We start from the raw sequence: 11827 nt of genomic DNA on the forward strand, positions 1-11827 counted from the left end.
ACATGCTGTCAGACCAGAACTTGCTTAGAAACTTCAAGTACGAGAGTAAGTGAGATAAGAAGCAAAGTAACCAAAAGATCTTTAGTGTCATTTATCAAGAAAAATTTTGAAAAAGAAACAGAAAAAATTGATTAAAACAACCCAAAGATGATGTCACACTGCATTATGGGTGCTGCTCTGGGTGACAGAGTACAAGACTGACAAAATACAAGACCAACAAGACTAGTTCCATCGTAAACTAGTTTGGGATAATTAGAAGTGTAACATGCTTGAAATAGTTGCCATGCCACAATAAAACACCATGGTATTGTTTTTTTCACAGTTTACACTTAGAAATACAACAGATAAGTTTCTTAATATATTCATTAACGAACTAACACAAGATGCCATAATAAATTATACTGCAGGCAAAACTCTGAAAAAAATTAAATTTGTTATTGGATTAATTGGTATAAGTCTGTCAGCATAATGTGCTTTTCAAAAAAGGATTACACTTATTTTTATTTATTTTTATTTAACTTTTAAATACCTATATCACCTTTTACAGAAATTAGCTCCTGTCTTCTCATACCGAAGGATCCTACATAGTTAGACAGCCACAGACATCTAAATTAATTAAGGTGAAACTAAACTAAATGGCTTAGAAAGTATTAGTCCCAATTACTCTATTATATCATAATAATTACCCATAATGTCAGCAAGGATCTAACTGGTAAGCCCTCAAGCAGTGAATTTAGGAAAGGGAGAAGGTCACATCTCAGTTATTTGGAGTTGTCTACATAAATTGCATGCTCCTTTAGCAAGTCCTAACCAAACTCATATGAAAACTACTGTCATGACTGGGAAAGAAAGTGAAGTTGTTCATTTAGCACACTTCTTTGGCCAATTTGATGTTTTGTTCAAAGAAAAAGAAATTAGAAATTAAACATGCTATGCAACAGTACAATTGTGGAAAGCAGCATTTTTTTTTAATCTTTGCAAGAATTTAACATTATGTTTGAAGACACAAAATATGTGAACAAGCTTTCTTTAGAAAAAACATCAGGGCCAGTGGGCAGTAAAGACCTTACAGCACCTGCCACAGCCACCTCTGCTGAAGAGTCCAAAAAGGAGTACTGTTGCAGCACTGTGAGACAAAATCAAATCACAACAGCACCAACCAGGCAGGACACTTCTTTAGGCAATTTCCTTAAGGAATACTCTTGAAAAAAATTGCAACTCCTTTTGAAAAATGATTTTTTTTTTTTCCTCAAATATTCCATAGGTAACTTCATCACATAGATTATTGCAATCTGTATAATCTTTGTGAACAAAAATCAATACCTGGATTACTTTAAATGAGGAAAAAAAACCATGGAGGCCTCTTTTCAATCTCATAATTTTCTTTCACATTTTTATGAGCTTCTTGGAATCCACTGATAGCAACAGACTTGGAGAGTTTTCTGTGGCTATTTTTATTCCAGTGAAAGTTTAGTGGTTCTACATTATGTTACTGAATTGATTTGAATTTAGAATTATATAGATAAAGTTGATAAGAGCATTAATCAAAGCAGGCTACACAGAACCTGTAGATAGTATCAAAATTAAGAATAAAAAATCAAGAATAACACAAAGAAAATGAAATAAAGAAGACATTTATTGAACATAAGGTGACTTAATGGTTTGTGATAGGGATGGAATGTATGTAACCAAATAATGACACAAGTTCATGCTAATAATTTTTGACCACTGCATAAAAAGATCTATCAGAATCCATTCACTCTTTGTAAGGGTCTTATGAAGTCTGCATAGCCTTGTACCAATACTTTGTAGGCATGCTTCATGCTTCATCTTGTGTGTTAGATCACAAGTATGATAGGGCTATATCTAGGAGATATTAAATGTGGAGGAACCACTGACTCTTGAATCCAGCCTGTAATCTTCATTGAAACAAGAACAGTGCTGAAACTTCCAGACAGCGGAGTAATCGACTTCTGATAATGATTCAACAAGATCATCAGATTTTTATCTGATGAGAGGTGAAATTAAAAGGGAATTTTTGGTTGCTAAAAATCGTCACAGCCAGACTAGAAACAGAAGAGACTAATACTACCAAATTGGCAGTAATTTCTCAACATCGACAATAAAAGTTAAGCTCTCTTGTTCTACCTATAAGCTACCAGACAGGCAAAAAAGTTACCCACAGTAGCTGACCAAAAGCCCCCAAATGTAGTAAGACCAGTGCCTATCACAAGGACTTGCAGGAAGCTTTATAGCTTCAGTTCAGCTGAGATTATATTCATACTGACCTACGTGAAAGTTTTCTCATGAAGAATGCACACAGGTGCGTACATACCAGAAAATTCTCAAGTTCAGATCATAGACAAGACTAGTGAAACACCAAAGATTTAAAATTACCTAAGACACCACCTCTTTTGCTCCAAAGGAAGACATTTGCATTAGTACTTAAACCCTACCCATTAATCGGTAGTACCCTTATATTTTTAGAATATTTTTAGGTCCTCAAAACAATGTTTTTGTTGCACAACCCACAGTTCTCTCACAAGTCTGCTTAAATAATAGCAAAATTTTCATTGACAGCAATAGATTTGGATCAAAACCAAAAGTACAACACTGTGCACATTCACAAGTATGCACTCATACAGTAGTAGCAAAAGAACATATAATTATATCCATAAAATGTATATCTGAAATTGTGAGGATTCAAAAGCATTTTTATTTCAAATTAGCTTTTAAAGACTATGATTTGCCTAACGTGTTATTAGGACCTCTTCAGATGAAAGAAGAAAAATGGATTAATAACAAAGAGCATACTGATTGAAATCTAATTTCTGTTATCACAGCTAAATGACTTTCACATGCAAGCTGAAGCTGTGTCTTTTGTGATACATGGTCCCCTAACATATTGTCACTAATTTCTGCTCTTACTAAAAGCCATTTTTGTTTGAACTGAAAATAACTGTTCCTCATGTAACTATGCAATTTAAAATGTTTTCAGTCAAGTCAATTGTCGAACAAGAAAAATAAGCACTCCTGAACAGTGTTATCAGCTGAAGAATAGTACCCACACTCTTAAAATTAACATATACTTAAGTATTAGCACTGCTCATGACACTTTCCTGCAAAATACACTCAAAATACATTTCCTAAAACAAAATTTCTATTACATGAAATAATTCATGTGTTAGCTACCAGAATACCTTCAACAGCTGAATGCACTGAAAATCAAGCATCTGCTGCATGTGTTTAGTAATCTTGTTAGGTGCTATCATAAGGCACTTCCTTTTATGAGCAGGCTAGTAAATACTAGAAGTAAAGATCTTCTAGAAAGCAGTGAGGAATTAAAAATATCATAAAATTATGAGGACAGTGATAGCAAGAAATGTAAATGATGGGACTTCACAGAAAAAAAGCTGGAGCTTCTTGCTCAACCACAGCCAATAGCTGCATAGTAATATTAGGCCAAGTGCATTCTAACTTTTCTTTTTCCTGGAAAATCCATTTAATTTTTATTTCAAATTAATTTCTTTTATCAAAAATGCTAATGAGCACACTAAGTAAAGGAACTCACCTTCACAATGAGTTGATGAGATTTATTTTCTTTCCCTAACAACGAAACATTTGATCTTAAATCATATAATTAGGACACTGAAAGTATTTATGAACAACAAAAGAAGTGTAGATGTTGGTAATGCCCTGGGAATTTAGTTCTGCCCCTAGTCTAATGCTATAGGTACTTACAAATATCATTGACAACTGAATTATTGTTATAAAATAATAATTTTGATTTTGACATTCTCAAGACCTCTAATTTTTTGACGAATTTTACATCTTCTTATTACCAGTATTACCAGAAAATATGGACTTGCTTCAGTTCTCATTCCATAGTTTCTAGATCCCGGTTTGGGACCTAAATCCCAGAGTTTTTACCATACAATACATTTGAACAGTCAGACTGAAACAATTTCTTCTCTCAATTCATAAGAAAAAAACAAAAACAAAAAAAAAAACAAAAACAAGAACACCACCTTTTATAAAGTAATTACTCACAGTTGTTAGAAAAGAATACATAAATAAAAGCAAGCTGCCTGGCTATGTAGCAAACCTCACATTTAGGCTTCTGGAAGTCATTATACACAACACACAAACTCAATCACCTGATACCTCTCTACTCTTGCCAAAATTCTGAGGAAAGTTGTAGTCCAAGAATCAATGACTAAAATCCTGCTTTTGCATGACTGCATAACTATTTCAGTGACAGATCCTCATATAATCCTCATATACTGGAGAAAATAAAACCATCCCCTCAAATGTTTGTGAGCAGAGGAGATCAAAGGAACAAAGTTGAATCAATTAGCTTTTCAAAAGTCAAATGAGAGAGGATACAGTCATATTACTTATCTGTTACTAGGATTAAAAAAAAAAAAACCAACTAAGAATCTCTTTGTTAAAATTGAATCATAATTACTAACTGAACTGAACATGAACATGTCATCAGTGGAATAGTAAATGTATTATACTTACATGTTATTCACAGCACCCAGGGACCATCAGTCTGCTAGCTTTCCAATTCAATAAATAATGATGATTTCTTGCAAAAAAGAAATTCATTTCTGGAATGACAAGAAACACACACCAAAAAAAAAAATCAAGAGGTTAAATGATCTGCAGATTTTCCCAGACGTCATATGCTGTCAAGTAATATAATATGAAAACAAAATCTCAACTGGGGAATTATAAGTACATGTTACAATTTCATTTTACAAACTACATAGATCTTTATTTGTGAATGTGAACACATTATTAACATTTTATGAGAGTCAAGAACACATTTCATATACAGCTAAGAAGTTACTTGAGCTGCAGGGAGGTTGGTTTTTTTTATTTCTTTTGTGTTTTGTTTTGTTGTTTTTTTTCCTACCAAAAACAGCTCAAGCTTTTCAAGAAGCACACATTTGGTTTGAAATGAAAAGATCTTTCACAAGTACTGTAAAAGAAATGATATAGTGGCATCTTGGGTGGATTTTTTAAAGAAGTCTTACAAAAACAAAAAGTCCTTGAATATTAATAGTAAAAAGCTTTGAAAGATATCTTGTAGATGACATTTCAGAATATCTCCTGTTGTCCTTTTTCAGTATTTATTAACAAGAATAGATGAAGGAAAGAAACAGTCTGTATAATAAACTAAGAATGAAATTATTTTAGTTGTTGGATTAGACTCCAAAGAAAATGAAGAATATTTACAGTAGTTATGGTACATTTATAACAATCAGTCTACTGCTCTGACAGAAGCTTAAGTGAGCTTTATCATTTTCTCCATTAGGAAATAAGAAAAAAAATAAGAAAATAATTTTTGTCTCCTGCATTTGTAAATGCATATCCTCTTCTTAGAATAGCTAATGAGTTTTCTTTTTTGCTTTCAAAAGATATCAAAAGTCAGTGCTGCAGGATGTTCCTTGCTGTCAACAGAGAATTAAAAATATATATATTTTAAAAGAGACCATATTCCTGCAGACTCCTGAATCGTTAATGTAAACCTTGTGATGAAAAGCTTGCTTTTTTAATAACTTTCTGTGACCCCCTGTGAGCTCTTCTTCAGCCATCCTACAGAGGAGCACATTAACTGCAGAGAAAATCTGACTTAGAAATTTTAAGAATTTTAAATCTGTTGGTATGAGAGAAAATGCCAAGGCAGATCTAGAGTGAGAATGTTAGATTGTCAGTAAGTCTGCCTCATAGCTGAAGTCTTATCAACTTAATTACAAGAAATAGAGTGATGGCATGCAGATGTTCAAGTAATGAGTGCCAGGTAGCAAGATCCAGCTCTCCAGTTTTGTCAGCTTTTGAGGAACAGTGATTTTGACGTACGCTATTTATCTAGCCATAAAGGCAGACTGGCTTTAAGTACACATGGCCAAGTTTAGCTTAGCTTACAACATTCAGCAAATCAATATAGAAATGCAATGGTATAACTTAAAGGATCAGAAACACATTAAAAGAATCTTTTTCCAATAATTTTCAGGCTTCAAGCATAAGTCAGTAATCTGGACTTTTAACAACTCTCACCTTTCATGAATTCTGAAGTTAAGCAAATGAAAACAAGTGTCAGGAGTTTAAAAAGGTATGAAACACAGTTATCTTTTCAGGCTGGTAACAGGGTATGCACATTATTTCTCACTGATGGTTCAGTCCTGCCAGCTACCTGGAGAACCATTTTCTCCTCTCAGAAGGTGGTAAGTGACTCTCATTTCTTAGCCAATTAAAAAAGGCTAATTTGTACTTGATTGCAATTGTGTGGTAAAGTCAAGAAATCAGACTGATGACAAAGCAGAAATTTCCACATACTTGGGAAGCATATTGTAAAGCTAACGTATTACAGTGCCATTCATTAACATAACTCCCATTTGAAAAGAAAGTTACTGAGGCTGACTGGTCTATGTGTAAAGGAAACAGAGTGCTTGCTTAAAAGGTACAACCTTGTTGGAATTTATATTCCATCTTAAAAAAAAAAGAAAAAAGAAAAAAAGAAGTGACAAGTGCCTTCTCTCTGATTTTCATGTAATCACATATAATAACTTATTCTCTGGAAGTAAGTGTTAATATTGCAGATACACCTACTGTGAGAATCAAATCCCTTGAATCAAGATTCTGTTCTGAATTTGGCAAAGCAAATTGCCTCTTCTTCCATTCATTATGCCTATAAAAATATGCATTCCCTTAAATGAGTTAGAATTTCTTAGCATATTAAAAAACAAAAACAAAAAAAAAACAAAACAAAAAAAAAAAAAGGAAAAAGAAAGAGAAGAAAGTAAAAGTAGATAGATTGATATTTAATAAGTTGTAGATAGCCTGAGATAGTTTGGGAGATTCTCATTAACCCCTTGCTTATTTGATTAGTTCAGTTGATATTTAAAACTCTTACTGTGGGTTCACAGTAAGAGAATGATATTAGAAAGCACTGTAAAATCATCTCTAAATTTCTAAACTAGAGAACTGCAGTCTTTCCCTCAAAATACATCTCCAATAAAAATACAATTTCAAAAAATCATACGTATGCAGTTCACTTTTCCTGACTGCCACAGAATCAAAGATAAAAGTATTCTTGTCTAAGAATGTGGTAGTTTTATGCAGTCTCTCAGCCTTGAATGAAACTTTTATGTTTTGCATCAATGACATATACACAGCCACACAGCACTACGACTGCCACCTCAAGTCCAGGCATGGTAAAAGTAATGGTTGTAGAAAATGAATCTGCAGTAGAATTAAGAAGTCCGTCAAAGCATTCCATCTCAAAGTTCGGTGACTAAAATCACCTCTAATAAAATTAAAGAGCTGTAACCTATGCTCTTAATATTTAAAAATATTTTTCCAGTGACAAAGTTTTTATTAATGTTGCTGCAAGCTCAGCACTATGAGTTAACAGCAGTACTCACAATTCAAATAGTAAAGAAAGTAGTAAGAGAAGAGTGTAAAGAAAGGTGAGCTAATTAAAGATAAAAATGTCTTAACACATTTAATGAGCATGACACATGATTGCTGTCATTATTTTTGTGCTGTTACTGTATTCCTATATTTTAAATTAATATTACTCAAAGCTGCTTTAATGAATGATGTCAACAACACCAAGGGACTTCATGAAAAATAAAAGTTGAATGATAATGACTGTATTTAGTAAAACATGTACGATTTGACTATTGTCATGGTTCTATGTTTTTGTTTTTGTTTTGTTTTTTGTTTCTGGGTTTCAGTATTCCACATCAAAACATCATGTAGTGTACGGGGCATTAAAGTGTCACTGCCCCAATCCCAGGTACCTATCCCTGTACGTCACAGAAGTCATGGGATCTGGCCCTTCCGGGTGGGGGGGGGCACTCTCTTGCTGCCTTGCAGTGGGTGCTGGAGGGTGCTTTCCTAGCCGTTCCAAGCCTTTCAGGTTTGACTCGGTTCCAGGAACTCTCTCTCTCTCTCTCATCTTGTCTGATTTATTAATCTCAATTTCAATTAAATTATATATATTGTGTTATCTTGTATTCCAATATTATAGTAAAATAAGTTTTCCTCCATAGATTGTTGCCGCTGCTCTTTTCCTCCCTTCCTTCCTTCCCATTTTTGTGGGACTGGGGTGGGGGGGGGAGGGCAGAGGCCTGTCGCCCCTGTCACGGACATAGATTGATCTGGTCAACTCCGTGACAACTATTATCCATACTCTCAGAGTAACACCTCTTAGTTTTCTTTATAAATATTCTAGAAACACAGGATTTCCAGAGAATTCAGTTTATCATTTAGTACGTTCACTAATTTTCTAAAAGAGAACCAAGGATCTTTAGTCAGCTTTGTGCTCAGCTACTTTGGCTTTCTCTATGAATTTTGTTTTACCCTCAGTGACTCCAGTAACATCTTCAGTACATGAGGCTACCATGTACCTTTTCTAGCACTGTCCTCAGTTTTTGTATTTTTCTGTTTGTTTGTGGGTTTTTTACTGGTTATCACAAAGTTAACTCAAAGCATAGCTATGCAAAGTAAATGAAGTTTTAAGGATAACAGTAGGAGAAACAGAGTTGACTCAAGGCCAACCAATTATCCCAAAACAAAATTTGAAATCTAAGTCTGGGTTGCAAGTGTTTAGTGCTAGTCAGTCCCTTTAAATTAACTTAGAGGAGCATAAAATAATAGCACAGAAGGGAGCCAAACAGTGTTTATAATGAGCAAAATAAAAACAAGATACAACAAGAGTGCATTCTCTGCTGAACAAAATAATGCTGAATTGTGCCTAATTTCTGCAGTATGGGGAAAACAGGAGGGCCAATTAAGGACTTTGCTTCAGTTTCAGTTTTCATCTGGAAAATAGATTAGCTTATCTGGATCTTACATAGCATTGCTCTTACACTCAGACTGAATTATTTACCTTCAAAACATTAGCATGCCAATATAGCAGAGTGGCATGGACACCTATTCAATCAAAAGCCCGTTAGGAATTTAGAATACAGCAACTAAGGAGCCAACACAGCAGTAGTATAAAACAATTCAGGATAGCACTGGCTTTATTCAAACAGAAATTTCAGAAGTTCTACAGCTAAGAAGAATTAACTGTAAGACTGAACATTTTAGTTGATATTTCTGCTGCTAAGAAATCAAATAATAGATGCTGTAATTAGTAAAAGTTCGGGTTTATTTTTCTTCCAGATGAAAAGTGGCATGCTGAAGTCCTTTTTCTAAGGAACTGGTTCAATACAGAGTCACTGGGGAAGAGTAGTGCCTACAATTCAGGAATCCATCTCCCTACGTTTGCTTTTTTTGTGCTTGTTTTATGATTGCAACATAAGGAGCAGTTCACAAAGACTAAGTGAAGACTGCTTTAAATACTGGCCTGAGTAGCACTTAAAGCTTCTAGGGATGTGGTAGAGCTTATGAGAAATGATAAACCAGTGCAAAAAAAAATTGTCTGCTAGCACAGTCACAGTGTTAGGTAGTGCTGCTTTAAAGGCTTTGGAATATTTCTTTTGCAACAGTGCTGGACAGATGTAGTCTTTCCTAGTACAGTCTCCTTTTCCCTTTTCTAAAACAAATACACTGAGCAATACCAATTGCTGGCCTGACAAGATTATTTTTAGTTAAATCAATCTATTTACAGCATTTATCAACATCATGAATGACTGCAGAATCTTTTTGGAGCCCAGCACAGCGCAGCTGTATCTTGCTAAGAGCCTCAAGCTAACACACTAGATGTTGAGGGAATACTGCAAATAACATAGGTTCTGGTTAATGTTTTAACTATCTCAGTCAAACATTTTACAATTCTCTTTCAAACACTATTAATATATTTCCTATATTTCAAAAGTACTGAAACAAAATTCTGCAAATAGAAAACAACACACAAAAATATAAAGTTCATTTCTGGTGGCTTGTGTGTGCTTTTGGGAAAAAAAAAATACCGCAGAGAAGCAAGCCAGGGTGCTTTGAATCCTGGCTGAACTGAGAGCTATTCTAAATCAATGGACTTCAGCACATCTTGAGAAGGAATACTCAACATGTGTAGGTTAACATATGCAATATTCACTTCATTTTCTGTGTCTCCCTCATGAACTTGCCATGTTGTTTCATCTTCTGATTTAGCAAAGGGAAAATACAAGTTTCAACAGATCAGTGATGATGAATAGGTAATAAACTTGCACACAGCTTAGAAAGAATAAGGTCAGAGCATAAGTTTAAATGGTTTTACATGCTTTCATGTTTGAAAGTGCAGCTCTGCATATAGAGAAGCTATAGTCAGTTTGGCTGTAAAATTTTCGAGGTCTCAAATCCATGTAGAAAGGAGAGAATCATGTAACAGTTAGGATACAACTAGGGAAGCAATGCATACATGTTACACTGCAATTCTGCCATAGTCTCATACTTCATGTTTAACATGTTAATTATGCTCTTTGTTTTCTCTAGAAATACTGTCAATTTATAAAAATTGAAAATTTCTTTAAAATATGCAAATACCACAAACCATTTCTTTTCCAGTAAGTATTCAAACATTTCTTACATTACATTAATATAAAAACACTTGCATGAAGTTACAAGGAGATCTAAAATAAAACTGGGAAGCAGACAACTTCCAGGCAACACCACAGGAACTCAGTCACGCAGATTTGATAGAGGTAGTATTTCAAAAATAAGAAACTGACTGTAGGAACTGCAATAAAGTAACAGTATGGTGTCAGTTATAATAAAATCAGGAGACAAATCTTAGACACTGAGTCTCACACCCATGTGTTCTTTGGATGTGTTATGGTGATGGTTAATGTGTGACTTCTGTTAAACGCGAAGATAAAAACTAGAGAATATTTTCAAAAGTTCCTAGAAGTTGCTGATAAAGATGTTTTAGTAATGGCATTTAAAACACATAAAAGCACATGAAAAAATCTAGAGGCAAATACTGGAATATTTACTCAAATTTAAAATCACAGACAAAGTACAAAAAACCTAAATGGTGTGTACCAGCTTATTTAATATGCTGTTCAAAATACTGGTTTACTGAATAGCTGTATAAAATTTCAATACAGATATAAAACTATGGAAATCACTGAAACAAATTGAAATTTAACAACTGCTAGCTATGAGCTGAAAAGTATTTGCAAATTATCTACAGATTAACTGCTCTGAACATGAAATAAACAACTACTTACTGAAATATTATTATTCAGAAATGATCAACTTGTTAATCAACAGGGATTCACATTTGTTGACCTACATATTCAAGAAGAGCTAATTATTCATCTAATTTCACAAAACCATGCTATATTATCAGTACATTTGTCACTGCATGAAATCTTGTGCGTTAAGCATATCTTGACTAATCCAGATTGACAGACAAACAAATAAAATAATGATAATGGAATAATATTTATCACATTTTTTATCACAGGCTTCAAATTTCAAGTTTAAACAGGTTTCAGATTTTGCTAAATATCTTTCTGTCCCAGCAGCTAGAGAACAGCCCATATTGCAAGGTTCTGCAAAAGATTATATAAGAATTGCATAAAAGCTGAGCAGAAGAAAGGATACGGCACAAGCAAGAGGTCATCCCAAGCCTTGGTTTATGGCAGGAAAGAAGGTATAGAGCTGAAAGAAACAAAGAAACAAAGAAGAGTATGTGCAAAACTGAATGGACTCCAGAGGGTAAGAACTAAATGACATCCAACTCTAAAATGAAGGAAAAACTGAAAAGAACTCTGAAGGTGAACTTCAGGCTCTATAAGGCTAGAGATCAGATGGGATTTGAGACAGCAGATGTGGGGTGAATTTAGTTAAATGGTAAAGGAAGTGATTTCATTATATAATC

Source organism: Tetrao urogallus (genome assembly GCF_951394365.1).
Source record: "Tetrao urogallus genome assembly, chromosome: 6".
Taxonomy (NCBI): domain Eukaryota; kingdom Metazoa; phylum Chordata; class Aves; order Galliformes; family Phasianidae; genus Tetrao; species Tetrao urogallus.